The sequence below is a fragment of the Ascaphus truei genome, unplaced genomic scaffold (genome assembly GCF_040206685.1).
Source record: "Ascaphus truei isolate aAscTru1 unplaced genomic scaffold, aAscTru1.hap1 HAP1_SCAFFOLD_1481, whole genome shotgun sequence".
NCBI lineage: Eukaryota > Metazoa > Chordata > Amphibia > Anura > Ascaphidae > Ascaphus > Ascaphus truei.
Window position 1 is genome coordinate 64,837 of NW_027454368.1, and position 18,572 is coordinate 83,408.

Consider the following 18,572-nt stretch of genomic DNA (forward strand, 5'->3'; position numbering starts at 1 on the left):
AAGGTGCTATGCGGGATCACTCAGCAGAGAGCAGTTAAAGGCAGTAGCAGAGTGCACTCACCTCCGTGTAATCCTCCACCACGGTCAGGACAATATCGATTGTGTGCAGGATGCCCATGGCCATCACTGTCTTATCCTCCACCTCTTCATACTCCTCACTCTGAAGAACCTTGACAAATATGTCAGCCTTGAAAGAAAGACACAGTGTCACACTGGTGTCAAGATGTGAAGACTAATATCACTGCAGCGTAATTGGATAACCAGGAGGTAAATTAAACTGAGGCATAATGCGGCTTATCACACATTTAGATTTTGCATCAAGAGCTTTCACATATTTGCCTTAGAAGATTAAGATGCACAAGATGGATAAAACAAGCACCAAGACTCCTAAAATAGCAGCTGATGAACCAAATATAAACCCTTGCTGTAAAGCAGCAGGGATAGCCAACTCAGGTGCTCTAGGGCCACCTACAGGTCAGCATTTAAGGATATCCGTTTCAGCACAGGTGGGCTCAACCAGTGGCTCAGTTGTTGACTGAGCCACCTGTGCTGAAGCAGGGATATTCTTAATTCCTGATCAGTTGGTGACCATTGAGGACTGCAGTTGGACACTCCTGCTGTAAAGTATGAGATATTCCTGAGTGTTTGGAATAATGGTGATGTCCGTGATGGACGGGACAGGCAGTAAGTAGGTGATGTGATGGATGCTAAAATATCCAGTTATTTTTCCCAGAATTCCAAGATTGAAATCACTTCAATATCACATTATGATTCCAAAACGACATGCATTGCAGAGAATGTTTTTACTGGACTCCAATATGCATTGCATTGACTATACCCAACATAAACGTGTTTTTCGATCCCATACAGTACCATATGTTATAGACGTCTGCTGTAACTAAAGGGTTAACATTTCTAAAGGCAGCAGTAGTTTAGCCACAGAGTATATGCCAATGTAGGAGTGGCTCAGTGAGTAAAGACCCTGACTGGCACTGAGTTTTAAGCAGGGGAACCTGGTTCAATTCCCAGTGTCAGCTCCTTGTGACCCTGGGCAAGTCACTTAATCTCCCTGTGCCTCAGGCACCAAAAACATAGAGTGTAAGCTCCATGGGGCAGGGACCTGTGCCTGCAAAATGTCTCTAAAAGGCTACGTAAAACTAGTAGCACTATACAAGAACATGCTATTACTATGATTATTAATAATGTATTCTACTCTACATATTTGCCTCTGCACCTTTCTCGTAACTTGCCCTTGAAAGCCAGGTCAAATCCATCCTGCAACATCCCTTACACACATGTAAAAGGTGCCGTGAAAGTTCAATTCTTAAGGGAAGCCTATCCAACATCCTCCTGCCCCCATACTGACACAAGCAGAGCCAAGCTGGCCCCATACTGCTCATGGAGACCAGCTTAAGAACCAATCTGGTCAGTCTCCTAGCATTATATGTTGCTAGCCCCTCGCCCAACATTACACCCTGCCCAGCCAGTCTCTCCCCCACTATACCTTGTGCGCTCACTCTCTCCTAGAATTGACTTCATAAGCTCATGTTTACAGACTCTTTTCTCTGTCAGTGTTCATAGATTTGTGCTACGTGAAGGTGAAAGAAAACGGCGCTAACTCTATTAGTGTACACTAATAATATACAGTGAATATTTTGACCAAATCAATTAATTGTTAAACAGTGATATTGTGTTCAAATAACGTGATAATATTATTGAAAGGTTCAAACCCCCTGCTCAAACCCAGCTGGTGGGGACTGGTTTCGCTAGTCCCACAAATCGTCACTCTCCAGTTGTAATCCAGGGGGAGCATGAAGGGAAAAGAACATAAAACAAGAAAAACAATCTAAGTGCAGACAATAAAATTCAAGTGATATAAATTCTGCGTTCTTTCTTGGCTCATATGTGATGTCTACTTACAAGATGTAAGTCAAAATCAAGTGGTTTTGACACTCAATGGTCTCTGCTGTGCAGGTATTCCCACCAGGTGATAGGGTCTCCAGCTCTCAGCTCCGCAGCAAAGTGTATGTAAAAGAAATACAAACCATAGTGCAGACCAGTATAATGTAAAAAAAACTAGACTTTATGGGGTTTGAAAAATGAACACTTACAATAAAAACAAGTATTTCAGGCATGTACCACAATCATTGTGATCAAAGAGAGAAGATTTTTTGGTTTACACTTCAGGCTCACCCGCCTCCTCCGGTGTGACTTGGTGTGGACCACCACTCTCAGGGACTTTGTACCTCCAGCGGTGGGCGCATTGATCCAGGTCTCTCTCCCCTCGTGGGTTCCCTCTTCTGTGGGTCAATCACCTTCCCATAACAGCTGCCCGCAGGCACTGTGGAGTTCTCCACTGGGATACAGCCTCTCGGATGGATGTTTCAGCTTCACTCGCACACCGATGCGTCACTTCCGCTCCGTCCCGATACGTCACTTCCGGTCGCGGTTCTGTGAGTATCTGTCAGTAAATTTCTCCTCTCTTCTCTCTCCTCTCTGGGCGGCTACCACTCTACGCGTTTCGACAAAAAAGGGTGCGTGGCTTCCTCAGGAGTGTACCGCCCCCTAATCTAAGCCCACTTGTGAGAATAAGTAACATCTCCCCTATTATGGAAACAATGATAAGACACAATTTAACCCCTTCCCTGCTAGATAGAAATATGCTAATGTAATCATATACAGCATGAAAATATTCTGATTCAACCCTATATTACCACAGTTAATCCCTATTATATTACACTGTTTCCAATTTTTTTGGACAAAATTTAGATTCCATAGAATCACCCTCCTGACGATCAGATTACCCATAAAAAAAGCTATGAGTATTATCCGTTTTATCACCTCATATTGCGGTTCCAGAAAATAACAGGTTAATCCTGTCATGAGTCAGAGGTTTTTTTTCCCTATTTGGAATCGCTCCTTCATGCATACAAAGGCACAGATGGTAATTAGTGCAGACCAGTTTTTTATGCACAAGTGTTCCAGATCAAATTCCAATTAAGGAAGGTATATAATGTTACCTTAGATTAGGGGGCGGTACGCTCCTGAGGAAGCCACACACCCTTTTTTGGCGAAACGCGTAGAGTGGTAGCCGCCCAGAGAGGAGAGAGAAGAGAGGAGAAATTTACTGACAGATACTCACAGAACCGCGACCGGAAGTGACGTATCGGGACGGAGCGGAAGTGACGCATCGGTGTGCGAGTGAAGCTGAAACATCCATCCGAGAGGCTGTATCCCAGTGGAGAACTCCACAGTGCCTGCGGGCAGCTGTTATGGGAAGGTGATTGACCCACAGAAGAGGGAACCCACGAGGGGAGAGAGACCTGGATCAATGCGCCCACCGCTGGAGGTACAAAGTCCCTGAGAGTGGTGGTCCACACCAAGTCACACTGGAGGAGGCGGGTGAGCCTGAAGTGTAAACCAAAAAATCTTCTCTCTTTGATCACAATGATTGTGGTACATGCCTGAAATACTTGTTTTTATTGTAAGTGTTCATTTTTTAAACCCCATAAAGTCTAGTTTTTTTACATTATACTGGTCTGCACTATGGTTTGTATTTCTTTTACATACACTTTGCTGCGGAGCTGAGAGCTGGAGACCCTATCACCTGGTGGGAATACCTGCACAGCAGAGACCATTGAGTGTCAAAACCGCTTGATTTTGACTTACATCTTGTAAGTAGACATCACATATGAGCCAAGAAAGAACGCAGAATTTATATCACTTGAATTTTATTGTCTGCACTTAGATTGTTTTTCTTGTTTTATGTTCTTTTCCCTTCATGCTCCCCCTGGATTACAACTGGAGAGTGTTCATAGATTGCCACATTGCATTATTGTCTCTCACCTTCTGTTACTACCTTACACAATATCTTGCTGCCTTATAATCTTATACTATATTTGTGAAAGCACTGTATGCCTGTCTGGATGTCTGCATGGTCTCTGTCCCTAGGGGAAATCTCATTGGTCCCTTGGCCCACCCTCCCCCGCACACCTCTCATTGGCCTGAGGCGGAGTGACGGGCCAAAGGACACACACACACACACACACACACACACACACACACACACACACACACACACACACACACACCCCCCTCTCTCTCTCTGTCCTCTCCCCCCAAACCATCACACTCACCTCCCCCCCTCCCCGGTGCTCCACTCAGCTCCCCCCCCCGGTGCTCCGCTCAGCTCCCCCCCCCCCGGTGCTCCGCTCAGCTCCCCCCCGATGCTCCGCTCAGCTCCCCCCCGGTGCTCCGCTCAGCTTTCCTCCCCTGTGCTCTGCTCAGCTCCCCCCCCTGTGCTCCGCTCAGCTCCCCCCCCCCGGTGCTCCGCTCAGCTCCCCCCCCGGTGCTCCGCTCAGCTCCCCCCCGGTGCTCCGCTCAGCTCCCCCCCGGTGCTCTGGGGGGGGACACTGTGTGTGTGTGTGTGTGTGACACTGTGTGTGTGGGGGGGGGGGGACACTGTGTGTGTGTGTGTGTGTGTGTGTGTGTGTGTGTGTGTGTGTGTGTGTGTGTGTGTGTGTGTGTGTGTGTGTGTGTGTGTGTGTGTGTGTGTGTGTGTGTGTGTGTGTGACACTGTGTGTGTGTGACACTGTGTGTGTGTGTGTGTGTGTGTGTTACACTGTGTGTGAGTGTGACACTATGTGTGTGTGTGAGTCACTGTGTGTGTCAGACACTCTAGGGTGGGGACCGGAGCTACGCATGGGGGGGGGTCCCGTCCACTGTCCCCCCCCCCCTCCCATCCACTGCCCCCCCCCCTCCCGTCCACTGTCCCCCCCCTCCTCCTGTCCACTGTCCCTCCCCCTCCCCTCCTCCTGTCCACTGTCCCTCCCCCCCTCCCCTCCTCCTGTCCACTGTCCCTCCCCTCCTCCCCCCCTTTCCCCCCCCTTCTCCTAGCGGGAAATTTAACTCATCGGCAACGCCTGGTCTTTCAGCTAGTGAAAGATAAAAATATGTATATCTCTTTATTTATATAGCACCATTAATGTACATAGTGCTTCACAGCAGTAATACACTTGACAATCTTATATAAATAACAAATAATACAAACAACAGATCAGTGCTCCAGACAAAAGTAACATTTAGGAAAAGGAGTTCCTGCTCCGAAGAGCTTACAATCTAATTGATAGGTAGGAAGGACGTACAGAGACAGTAGGAAGGCATTCTGGTAAGTGCTTCTGCAGGGGGCCAAGCTTAAATATACATTACATATAAAGAAAATATTTTCCCACTTACCAGATGCCTTGTCATGTCTACTGCAATGGGAGCCACCTCCTGGCTGTATTCACAGATCCTCTTCTGAATAACGTTGGTCAGGTCATCGTTCTCCGTCTCTTTGACTATGTGAAGCAGTTCTTGCATAACATGCCTGATGTATGGTCTCAAATGCTCTTTAGCTAGGAGACACAAAGCTGCAGTCAGGCAGTAACTACAAGACAACACAGCAAAGATCCAAATCACAAGACAGCCAATAATAAAGCAGCCAACCATGAGGCAGCAGCCAAATTACATGCAGCGAGAGAGCCAATCACAAGAAAGCCAAGAAAATAGAAGAAGAGGTAGCAAAAGAAAGAATGGATTCAGTGCCAAATACATGTCAGATTGATAACAGACAGAGAGTAAGGGGAGAACATTGTTAGATCCCGCAATTATCCCATCTAGGAACCATAAACAGCATAATGCTTCACAAATGTCCATCACTTGTCTTACCTGGCCCCTGGTTGCTTATCAACATCTGCAGTGCGATCGCAGCCTCCACTTTCACCGGCAGCTCTTTATCCCCAATGAGACTTTTCTTTGCCAACTCCACCGCATTTCTCAGGTTCAGCTCATTATGGAATTTTAATGTACTGAATGAGTGAAGGACCCAGCAGGACTGTAACACAAGAGAAAGAACATGTAAGACGTTGGGGTACAGCCACTCGCTTTATTTAAGTAATAATCCCTGAAGAACAGGGCATTACTGGCCAATAATGCCCTGGCTGGAAGAGTTGAAGGCCCGAGGCGAAGCCGAGGGATTTTAACCCAGCCAGGGCCTTATTGGCCAGTAATGCCCTGTTCTGAGGGGATTATTACTATTATAGGCTTATTATATATAAGGCGTAAATAATAGACATTTTTGTATAGTTAAATAGATTTTTTTAATTAAAATAAAATGGTAAATACATGAAACCAACTCTATATACTCTTACACTGCAGATATCTATATCCACACACTGCCACCCCCTCTGTGTACACACACACACACACACACACACACACACACACACACAAACTGCTGCTACACACACACACACACAAACTGCTGCTACACACACAAGCACACCACACACATCACAGCAGCTCTACATACACAAACACACACACACACACACAGACACACACTGGAGCTCTAGACACACAACACAGCACCTCCTCTACACTCACAACTCAGCAGGTCTACACACACACACATCACAACAGCTCTACACACACAAACTCTGCTGCTACACACACATGCTACACCCATAAACACTGCAGCTGACACTCACACACACTGGAGCTCTATTCACATAAACACAGTAGCTCTACACACATATCAGCTCTACACACACACAAACTGCTACTACACATACAACACACACACACACACACACACACACACACACACACACACACACACTGCACCACAATAAAAAATGCAGCAACTTACTAAAATTTGCACTCCCCCCCCACCTCTACACACAACACAGCACCTCTACAACCCCCCCACCACACACACACACACAACACTGCACCTCTATACACAACACATCACCTCTACACACACAACACACACACACACAACACTGCACCTCTATACTCAGCACCTCTATACTCAGCACCTCTACACACAACACAGCACCTTTACACACACACACACACACACACACACACACACACACACACACACACACACACACACACACACACACACTGCTGCTGCTGCTGCTACACACACATGCTACACCCATAAACACTGCTGCTGACACTGACACACACACACACACACACACACACTGGAGCTCTATACACACACACAGCACCTCTACACAGATATACAACAGCACACACACTGCTACTGAGACACACAGAAACTGCAGCCACAAACAAACAGCAGGCAGCCACTTACTTATTTGCCGACCCCCCTCCCCCCAATTCAATTGAATCTGCTCAGAAAATCTCAGTCAGCTCGGGAGGGGGAGGAGTCAAACCGTGGCTGATACTTTTTGACCAATCCCCTGCCCTGTCTCAGAGCTGTTACTTCAATCTAACCAATCCCCCGCCCTGTCTCAGCTGTTCTGAAAGCTGATTGGCTAGAAATAAACAGATTGAAAACTGCACTTTGCAAACTGCTAAATTTCCGGGCATTACTGATTGGATAATGCCCGGAATTGTAACCAATCAGAAAGCAGGGTTTTCAATAATGCCCTGAATTTTACTGCTTTAGCTTATAACAGGGGTTGTCAAACCGCGGCTCTTCGGGCACGACCGTGCAGCTCTTCTAAGGATTTGTGGTGGCGGCGGTGAGGAGGATGCCATGCGAGGGCAGGTAAGTTTTTTTTTCTATGTTGAATGAATGGTTGCCGGGGGGCGGGACTTAGAATGCCGGCCGGGCCGCAGGGGATTGGCTGCAAGTCAGAGGGTGCCGGGGGCGGGACTTACGCTTCCGTCTGCAGAGCACACGTGGTGTGTGTGTCTCTGCCCGCTCATGGCTCCTCTGCGCGGTGTCTCCCCCCCCTCTGCCCGCCTGGGGTGATAGCAGGTGGGTTTTTGTGCCTTTGCCTCCACGTTTGCCTCCTGTCCTGGTGCTCCCTTCCCCCCCCCCCCCCCCCGGTCCCCTTGGTGCGGGAGATGGGCGCGGGAGCGGGCAGTGGTGGCTGCCCGGGGTGATAGGCTGCCTGCTGGGGGAGGGGGGCGTCCCGGCGCTCCCATCCACCCCCCTCCCCCCTTGGTGCGGGAGATGGACGCGGGGGTGGGTGCAGGGGGAGGCGGGGAGCCGCCTGCTCGTGGCTGCCTCTGCTTGTACTCCACTGTGTGTGTGTATCTGTGTCTGTGTGTGTGTGTGTGTGTGTGTGTGTGTGTGTGTGTGAGTGTGTGTGTGTGTGTGTGTGTGTGTGTGTGTGTGTGTGTGTGTGTGTGTGTGTGTGTGTGTATGTGTGTGTATGTGTATCAGTGTGTGTGTGTGTGTGTCAGTGTGTATGTGTGTGGGTGTGTGTATCTGTGTGTGTGTGTATATCTGTGTGTGTGTATATCTGTGTGTGTGTGTGTATAGTGTGTGTGTGTATATCTGTGTGTGTATCAGTGTGTGTGTGTGTGTGTATATCAGTGTGTGTGTATCAATGTGTGTGTGTCAGTGTGTGTGTGTGTATATCAGTGTGTGTGTGTTATCAATGTGTGTGTGTATCAGTGTGTGTGTGTGTATCAGGTGTGTGTGTGTGTACCAGTGTGTGTGTGTACCAGTGTGTGTGTGAGTACCTGTGTGTGTGTGTGTACCAGTGTGTGCGTGTACCAGTGTACCCTCTGTCTCCCTCCTCCGTCTCCCTCCCTCCGTCTCCCTCCGTCTGTCCTCCCTCCCTCCGTCTGTCTCCCTCCCTCCATCTGTCTTCCTCCCTCTGTCTCCATGTCTCCCTCCCTCCCTCTCTCCCTCACTTTCTCTCTCCCTCACTGTCTCCCTCCTCCGTCTGTCTGTCTCCCTCTGTCTGTCTCCCTCCGCTTCCCTCGGTCTGTCTGTCTCCCTCTGCCTCCCTCCATCTGTTTGTCTCCGTCTCCCCTCCCTCCCTGTCTCCCTCCTTCCCTCCCTCTCCCTCCCTCCCTGTCTCCCTCCCTCCCTGTCTCACTCCCTCCCTGTCTCCATCCCTATCTCCCTCCCTCCCCTCCGTCTCCTCCCTCCCTCCCTGTCTGTCTCTCTCCCTCCCTGTCTCCCTCCCTGTCTCCCCTCTCCCTCCCTCTCCCTCTCCCCCTCCCTGTCTCCCTCTCTTCCTCCCTGTCTCCCTCTCCCCTCCCTGTCTCCCTCTCCCCTCCCTGTCTCCCTCTCTCCCTCTCCCCCCCTCCCTGTCTCCCCCTCCATGTCTCCCTCTCCCCCTCCCTGTCTCCCCCTCCCTGTCCTCCTCCCCTCCCTGTCTCCCTCTCCCCCTCCCTGTCTCCCTCTCACCCTCCCTGTCTCCCTCACCTTCCCTGTCTCCCTCACCTTCCCTGTCTCCCCCTCACCCTCTATGTCTTATCTTAACTGCCCTTATACCTACACCTAAGTAACCTATCCTGCTTTCTTCCAGATCTGACTCAAGTTTCACGCGGGAGATATCGGAAGACAGGTAGGGAACACCTCCCTCCAGTATAGTACCTTGAGGGACTGCGGATCAGGTAAGATCCCAGGCGGGATTGCTGCTTTAGAAATTGTGAAGAGGGGCATCCTGACACTGGTTAAGGGGTTCAGAATCATTCACATCTGGCTTTTTTTTTTGGTTTGATTAGTGAGGTCATCACACACACACACACACACACACACACACCACACACACACACACACACACACACACACACACACACACACACACACACACACACACACACACGTAACAAGGACTAATGGTAGTAAACTATAAGTGTACTACAATTAATAAACTGTTATGTAAAAAAAAAAATGTGTCCAGGTTTTTAATTTTCAAAATCTGGTCACCCTAGGGGGGGGGCAGCCTGATGTGATGGGGGGGAGGGAGGGTGTAAGATGATGATGGGGTCCAGCCTGATCTGATGGGGGGGGGCGGTAAGGTTGATGGGGGGGCCAGCCTGATGTGATGGGGGAATAATGATGGGGTGGCCAGCCTGATGTTGATGGGGTGGGGGGGGGGGGGGTGTAAAAATATATTTATGGCTCTTGAAAAATTCTAAATCGTTTGTGCTACTCATATTTGGCTCTTTTGGACTAAGAGTTTGATGACCCTTGGCCTATAATAATAATTCAAAACCTACAGAAACGAAACAAAAGTAAAGGAAAAAAACGCACCTCCTTGCACGGACCGGTACGCACCCAGGTCAGAGGAGAAGAGGGGGAAGACCTGATTCTGAAGAAAACCTTCCATCTAATCCTTGTATACAGATTTCTGTAAGTACTGTAAGTGAAAAATGAACATATTGAGTAAAAACATTGTGCTATGAATAATATATACCATGGTCTGCCTCACTCTGCTCTGCGGTGTCAACGTGTTGCAGAATCCAAACACAGCAAAAAAAAATTACAAATACTACATCTGTGGGAACATCTGGAATTACAAGGTCAGAATTGAGACAAACCAACCTGTCGACTGTCTATAGAAGGAGAAGAGAAGAATATCCAGACACTCCTATGGTCTAGATTAAAAAAGTATAACATTTATTGAACTGGATCAACATTTCAGTCCCACCTTGGATCTTTGTGTGATGTTTTGTGCATGCTATAAACATGCTATCTTGACAAAGCCAACAAACTGTGCTTATTCATCAGGATCACAAAGATTAAATAATACCAATACAGTACTGGACACATATGTAGCCAAATCTATGTCTTGAAAATATACTATACAGTATGCACATATATCACACACATATTACAGTCTTACAGAATGGCTGATCTCGCTCAGACCCGTGGTTTATTTTTGTCTTAGAGTTATCATTTCGTGTGGTTACTACCAAGGATTTAAGATAAAAGAATTTAGGATGAGGTGTTTGTAAAAGTACAGAGAGAGAAAGCTTACTGTTGATGCCCTCGTCAAACATTCATTTACTTGTTTTGTATTATTTGCTGTTTTATAAAACATTTTTACTTAGTGTATTTTTTCAAAAGCAAATATTAAAAAAGTGCACACTACAGTATTTACATGACAAAGATTATGCTAAAACCGCTGTATACATATGAGAAATTGTGTCGCAAACAAACTATTTGAACCCCACGTAAGTTGTCATGGAACAAGAACTACATTTCTGACTCACCCCCCTCTCTCCTTTGCAGCTTCTGCCTGTCAGATCTTATTCTCAGCTGCATGGAGTTTGCACACACATTCTGTGCCTGCGTGACATGCAACAATGTTGCCTTTCTTGCCTCTGGGCATGAAATCAGTGAGCTGCTACTGCAGCCTCTGAGATCCTCACCAGAATGGGCTAGTCTGCCCCCCCTCCTGTTTGTTCAAGATAGTCTGTCCCAAGGCTATTTCCTTTACCCACATTGCTCCTCACTTCCTTTTCCACCCTAGATCACAGTGAGTACAGACATGTCTGCATCCACCCCTGGTAAGGCCTTTCTCTCTTACCATAGTCTAACCTCATAGGAGCATCCCACATAGAGAAGTACTCTCTGCCTACACTACACCTACAAGTTCCTGTTGTTTTCTACTCCTGCAATAAAGTTAAGAAAGACATTAAGGACTTGTCATGCTTTGGAAGAGGGAAGACATGAGTTAAAGCTAACTGAAGCTATTCATACCTCAACACGTGACCCTAGCTTCAGGATATAAGTAGATATATCATTTCTTTTAAATATTTGTCACTCATATACAGTTAGGTCCGGAAATAATTGGACACTGACACAATTTTCATAATTTTGGCTCTGTACGCCACCACAATGAATTTGAAATGAAACAACCGAGATGCAATAGAAGTGCAGACTTTCAGCTTTAATTCAAGGGGTAGAACAAAAATATCGTATGAAACTTTAGGAATTGCAACCATTTTCATACACAGTCCCCATATTTCAGGGGCTCAAATGTAATTGGACAAATTAACACAATAAATAAAATGTTAATTTTTAATACTTTGTCGAGAATCCTTTGCAGGCAATGACTGCTTGAAGTCTGGAACGCAATGGACATCACCAAACGCTGTGTTTCCTCCTTTGCTATGCTTTGCCAGGCCTTTACTGCAGCTGTCTTCAGTTCTTTGTTCGTGGGTCTTTCTGTCTTAAGTTTTGTCTTCAGCAAGTGAAATGCATGCTCGAACGGGTTGAGATCAGGTGATTGACTCGGCCATTGCAGAATATTCCACTTTTTGCCTTAAAAAACTCCTGCGTTCCCCCCGTTACCCCTTCCCATCAGTTTGTCAATTACACTACCCCCCACCCCTTCCCCTTATCAGCAAGTCTCTCCCTACAAACTACTCTAAAATGTCCACTAATCCACAGAGAATATAAGGAACATTGTCCCAGAATATCCTAATGTGGAGTCAAGGCTTACAGCTGTTTTCACAAACATTGCAGTACGTCACATGTAAATAAAGTGCACTTTTGATTTATTTATTTTGTACTATTTTCTTTTAAAAAATGCACATATTAAAAAGTGACGTTTTATGAAACAACAATAAAAAATCTAGCAAATGAATGTTTATGAGTATCAAGAGTAGGCTCTTTCTGTACTTCTACAAAGACCTCATCCTAAAATATTACAGAATACCTTCAATAAGATCTCTGCCAGGGACCCCACAACATGCAGAGCCCCATCCTTCTTCCGAGGATCTACAGAGGACGCTGTAAGGATCTGGTAACAAAAGGCCATCATCTCGGCAAGACCTAAAGCAAAGAGACATTTAATGTCTGGCCGACAGAAATCCAGACATTCATCCAGTCTCAAGCCCACCTCTTTTCTTTTCTTTGATGCAGTATATAGAAGGTTTTGTGCTGCGGAGGATGGAAACACACAGTCTTCAAATACATCTAGGAAACAAAGAAAGTAGATGGGTGTGTAATGAGCACCTATACACATGTAGAGAACTATATGATATGGCAGTTATGCCATTCAAATAAACACGTTTAACCAGTGTCCAGCTAGGTGTCGCCCAAATCAAGAAACGAGAGGGTTTCATGGAGGATTACAGATACACGTGGAAATATCGAGGAAACAAAGATTGAAAGTGTACAGATTTTTTCACCCATCACCAACCAAAGGAGCTGTCCAGCACTGAGAACCCTATCATTTGTACACCGTGACAATTCCTACCAATGAGGTGTGGAGATTGGCCAGACATGGCATAACATGAAGATACAAATTGGGATGTCTTTCTGATTTCAGATGATTTGCAGATGGTGACTACATGTCACCCCTTGCTCCCCCTTTTCCGGATTACCCTCTATTTTGCCTTTTTGCATACAGTAATTGCTCTTTTTTTACATTTATGTATATTTGTTCTTCTGCAACCCATACAACTTGCACAGTAAAAAAAAAAATATAAGGGGGGGGGGGGGGGGAGAGATTACCAAACTTCATGCGAATATATTCATAGGGATCGTCCTGCCACAGATCCTCATCCTCGTAGCACATAAGAGGGAAAATGACATCTTCAGCAATACCTAGGAGAGAAGAACATATCCTGGGTGGGGAGGCCTCCAGAAGAAACACAATATTCTACTTAACCAAAAAGCTGAAGCAGGCAGAAAAAGTAAAATGAATAGGGCAGCATTTAACAGGCGAAATACTAAACATTTAAATATCATGGCGGTCTAATAACGAGCACGGACAGTATGACACATGAACTATGGTATTATCTGTGAAAGATTGATAGAACCTGGTGTTCTAATCGTGTTAAAGCCACAAACAACTTCTGAGTGTCACAAAGATATCCCAGCTCCTCCTCCGAGTTATCAGTCAGGCACACAGTGGGAGAGGCCACTTTCTTTCTATTTGCACTCACCTGCATGTGTGGCTTCAGCTGCTTCCACGTGACGGAGTGAGGACAAACCTAGGTTCAGATAGTTGAGTGTCTGCTGGAGAACCTGCGGGGCGATATATTGATCCTGTCGATGTTACTCCAATACCTTCAACAGAACCTAGTGCAGGAGCAATTTAACCTTCAGCCAACAGTGGTAGTTGCATGTGCGGCAATTTAACCCCAACCCTACGCTGGGAGGCCTGGTACACTGCAATTAAAGAGGTTAAGAATTAAAGCCTCCAAACGGAGGCTTGCTATACATGGCAAAAAGAGGCATTGCGTACACAGCAAACCTCTACTTTTCTGTTTCATTCAGGGACAATGGGGTTGACATATCTATGGGATCAGTTGGACAGCTCAACACTAGGGAAGAGGGGGCCTTGATAGGGAGTAAGGCTGCCAGTATATGCAGACCATCAGAACAGATCTTGCGAGTCTGAACATCCTTGTAAGAGATGCCTCCGTCTCACATTTCAAACCTTGCAGCTCTAGACTTGGAGACATAATGTGATTCTCCACAAGATAATATATTGGCATCTCTGGTTGTACAAGGGTCAAGCACAATGCAGATAACTCACGGGACAGAATCACTGCTTCAGTCTAAACTTCAGAAATCAAATTGCACTAAAAATGGCAAAATCCCCTTCTCTATTGGACATTGCCAGGGTGGGCGATATAATTACAGACCCCTCCCCCCCCGACAAGATGATCATATCCTGTAAATCAAGCATGTCAAACTCAAATGCTAACAAGGGCCAAATAAACAAGGTTTAAGTCTAGGTGGGACGCAAAAAAATAAAAACTTACATTTTCATAGAACCGTAGGTTATTTCGAAAAGTACAGTGTGTGTGTGTGTGTGTGTGTGTGTCTGTGTGTGTGTCGGATGACCTAAAAAAAAAAAAGCCAGATGTGAATGATTCTGAACGCATTAACCAGTGTCAGGATGCCCCCTCTTAACAATTTCCAAAGCAGCAATCCCACCTGGGATCTTACCTGATCCACAGTCTCTCAACGTAGTATACTGGAGGGGAGGTGTTCTTACCTGTCTTCTAATGTCCCCCATGTGAAACTTGAGAGTCAGGTCTGGAAGAAAGCAGAATAGGTTATTTCGGTGTAGGTATAGGGCAGTTAAGATAAAAACGAAGAGAGTGGGTGAGGGTGACAGAGAGAGGGTGACACAAAGAGAGAGAGAGGGTGACACAGAGAGAGACAGACAGAGAGGGAGGCAGACAGAGAGAGAGGGAGGAAGACAGAGAGGGAGGGAGGGAGGCAGACAGAGAGGGGAGGGAGGCAGACAGAGAGGGAGGGAGGGAGGGAGGCAGACAGAGAGGGAGGCAGACAGAGAGGGAGGGAGGCAGACAAAGAGGGAGGGAGGAGGGAGGCAGACAGAGAGAGGGAGGGAGAGAGGCAGACAGAGAGGGAGGGAGGGAGAGAGGCAGACAGAGAGGGAGGGAGGGAGAGAGGCAGACAGAGAGGGAGGGGAGGGAGGCAGACAGAGAGGGAGGGAGGGAGGCAGACAGAGAGGGAGGGAGGCAGACAGAGAGGGAGGGAGGCAGACAGAGAGGGAGGGAGGCAGACAGAGAAGGGGGGAGGGAGGCAGGCAGAGAGGGAGGCAGGCAGGCAGACAGAGAGGGAGGGAGGCAGACAGAGAGGGAGGCAGACAGAGAGGGAGGGAGGCAGACAGAGAGGGGAGGGAGGCAGACAGAGAGGGAGGCAGACAGAGAGGGAGGGAGGCAGACAGAGAGGGAGGCAGAGAGGGAGGGAGGCAGAGAGGGAGGGAGGCAGACAGAGAGGGTGGGAGAGTGAGAGAGGGTGGAGAGTGAGAGAGGGTGGGAGAGACAGAGAGAGTGAGAGACAGAGTGAGAGAGACAGAGAGAGTGAGAGAGAGTGAGAGAGAGACAGAGAGAGTGAGAGAGACAGAGAGAGTGAGAGTGAGAGAGAGAGAGAGAGAGTGAGAGAGACAGAGAGAGTGAGAGAGACAGAGAGAGTGAGAGAGACAGAGAGAGTGAGAGAGAGTGAGAGAGACAGAGAGAGACAGAGAAAGAGAGAGTGAGAGAAACAGAGAGTGAGAGAACAGATGGAGAGTGAGAGAGACAGGGAGATAGAGAGAGAGGGGGAGAGAGGGTGGTTGACTGACTCACCAGGCCCGGGACGTCAACCCCGGCAGACCCCCTGTTGGCGGCCTTGTCCCTCATTCTCTACTTCCCCCCATTTTTCCCCCCCATTTTCTCTCCCTTCCCTCCCCCATTCTCGCAATCCCCTCTTCTCTCTCCCCACCCATACTCCCTCTCCCCCCCCTCCATTCTCTCCCCCCCCCTCCATTCTCTCCCCCCCCCCATTCTCTCTCTGACCTGCACAGACGCACACAGCCACTGACCTACAGACACACACAGACAGACCAACAAAGACACGTGACCACGCACAGACACCCACACAGTCACTGCTGGTCTGCATAGACATACACACACAGCCACTGATACAACACACACACACATCCCCCCCCCCCCACAACACACACTCTCCCCCCCCACACACAGGGGCAGGGGGTGACAGGGGCAGGGGGTTGACAGGGGGTGACAAAGGCAGGGGAGTGACGGGCAGGGGGTGACAGGGGTTGACAGGGGCAGGGGTTGACAGGGGGTGACAGAGGCAGGGGGTGTGTGGGATGGACGTTCACAGAGGTACACACTTAGGAGGCTTTATAATGTGAAATTATAATAGGCTTTATTGTGCCTGTTCCTTTTCATCAGGAAATTATCCAAACACAGGGGGGGGAACAAAGCTTCCATTCACTTGGGAGTATTTCTAGTGAAATCCTATGCAATTAGTTCACATCTCCTATTAGTTAAGCAGTTCTCGCAGCCGCCAAAACATATAGCATGAAAATAAGCAGATATAAGCAGTCTCTTAAGAATAAAAGTCTTATCTGTTTCTTGGAGGGAAAATCTTCTCACTGTCCCTGCTTCAGCTCCCTTGTCTCCAGGGTTGGTCAGCATACAGGTTTAGAAGGTTTCCCTGTGTCTTGAAAGCCTCTCTGCTATCTTCTTTTGCAGAGCTCAAGACCAGTGTGTCTCTAAGTTCAGCTCAGGTGTCAGCTAAAGAGTTCTCACTTCCTGTTTCAAAAGACAGGCTTTCTAAGCCATCTAATAAGGCAGGTTGTGTTTAGTAATTAACTACAGTACCAGAGGTTAACCACCACACTGCTGGATTAGAGGCACATTACCTGAATAGGGATAAGTCTCCTGTAACAGGGTGGCAGGGGGTGACAGGGGGTGACAGAGGCAGGGGGTGGCAGGAGGTGACAGATGCAGGGGGTGAAAGGGGCAGGGGGTGACTGGGGGTGAAAGAGGCAGGGGGTGACAGGGGCAGGGGGTGACTGGGGGTGATAGAGGCAGGGGGTGACAGAGGGTGACAAGAGGCAGGGGGTGACAAAGGCAGGGGTGAAAGGGGCAGGGGGTGACAGAGGCAGGGGGTGACAGAGGCAGGGGGTGACAGAGGCAAGGGGTGACAGGGGTTGACAGGGGCAGGGGGTGACAGGGGCAGGGGTTGACAGAGGCAGGGGGTGACGGGCAGGGCTTGACAGGGGGTGATATGGACAGGGGGTGGCAGGGTGTGGCAGAGGCAGGGGGTGACAGAGGCAGGGGGTGACAGAGCAGGGGGTGGCAGGGGGTGACAGATGCAGGGGGTGAAAGGGGCATGGGGTGACTGGGGTGACAGAGGCAGGGGATGACAGGGGCAGGGGGTGACAGGCAGGGGGTGACAGAGGCAGGGGGTGACAGAGGCAGGGGGTGACGGGGGTGACAGAGGCAGGGGGTGACGGGCAGGGGGTGACAGAGGCAGGGGGTGACACGGGGTGGCAGGGGGTGACACGGGGTGGCAGGGGGTGAAAGGGGCAGGGGGTGACATGGACAGGGGGTGACAGGGGAAGGGGGTGACAGGGGGTGACAGGGGCAGTGGGTGACAGGGGCAGGGGGTGACAGAGGGTGACAGAGGCAGGGGGTGACGGGGTGGCAGGGGGTGACGGGCAGGAGGTGACAGGGGCAGGGGGTGACAGGGGTCGGGTGGGTGACCCCAGGCTGGCCCCCATGCCTCATCAGCATTTTGTCCTTACCTTATTCCCAGGCTTCCAGGCAGGAGGCAGTCCCACAGACGTCTCTGAAGCTTTCTCCGCCGGTGGAGTTGGCTCCGCCTCTGCTGTGCTCTCCACATCCCACACATGGCACGAGTGCAGGATGACTGCGCCCGGCCACCATACAGCCCCCAGCAGGCCAGCTCTTCCTTCAGCCGTGCTTGCCACCTTCCGCCCGCCACCAAAGGTACCATTGTTGTAACAAAATGTTGGCATTAGAACATGCTTAAATATGTTATATAGTTTTTCATATCTTTAAGGTGTGCCAAGGTAAGATGGCTCCTGGTATCCTGCCTCTCTATTTATGCCCTTTTAAAAAGGGTGTTATTATGCTGCTAATCTTCTAACCTCACACAACACATCTCTGAACATGTCAAGGTCCATCATGAAAACGTGATTTATTTGTGCGAATAATGCAAAGCAGATTATCCACGGTCCAGTCTTACTGGAGGCACGTCCCTGTCAGTGATGCTGCTGAAAACACTCATCCATTGGGTCATCATCTGATTATTCACCAGCTGGAGCGGCAGCGCATACTGAGGCAGAGAGCAGGCAAGTTGTTACCTGTTAGCTTCTTAAACACCAGGATAACGCAGTACTGTATCCCGCACATAGACAACAGAGAGTGGAGGGAATATTTCATATTAGAGGTTTTCAAATCATGCTAAGATTCTAAAAGAGAGGGAGTAGCTCAGTGAGTAATGACACTGACTGGCACTTTGAAGTAGGGGAGTTTGGTTCAATTCCCGGTGT

At 48.5% G+C, this 18,572-nt stretch overlaps 1 pseudogene; it reads right to left on the reverse strand.

Moving 5' to 3' along the window:
* Positions 1–18,355, reverse strand: part of LOC142476196 (importin-8-like) — a 38,509-nt pseudogene extending 20,154 nt beyond the window's left edge.
* Positions 18,356–18,572: the final 217 nt, after the last annotated feature.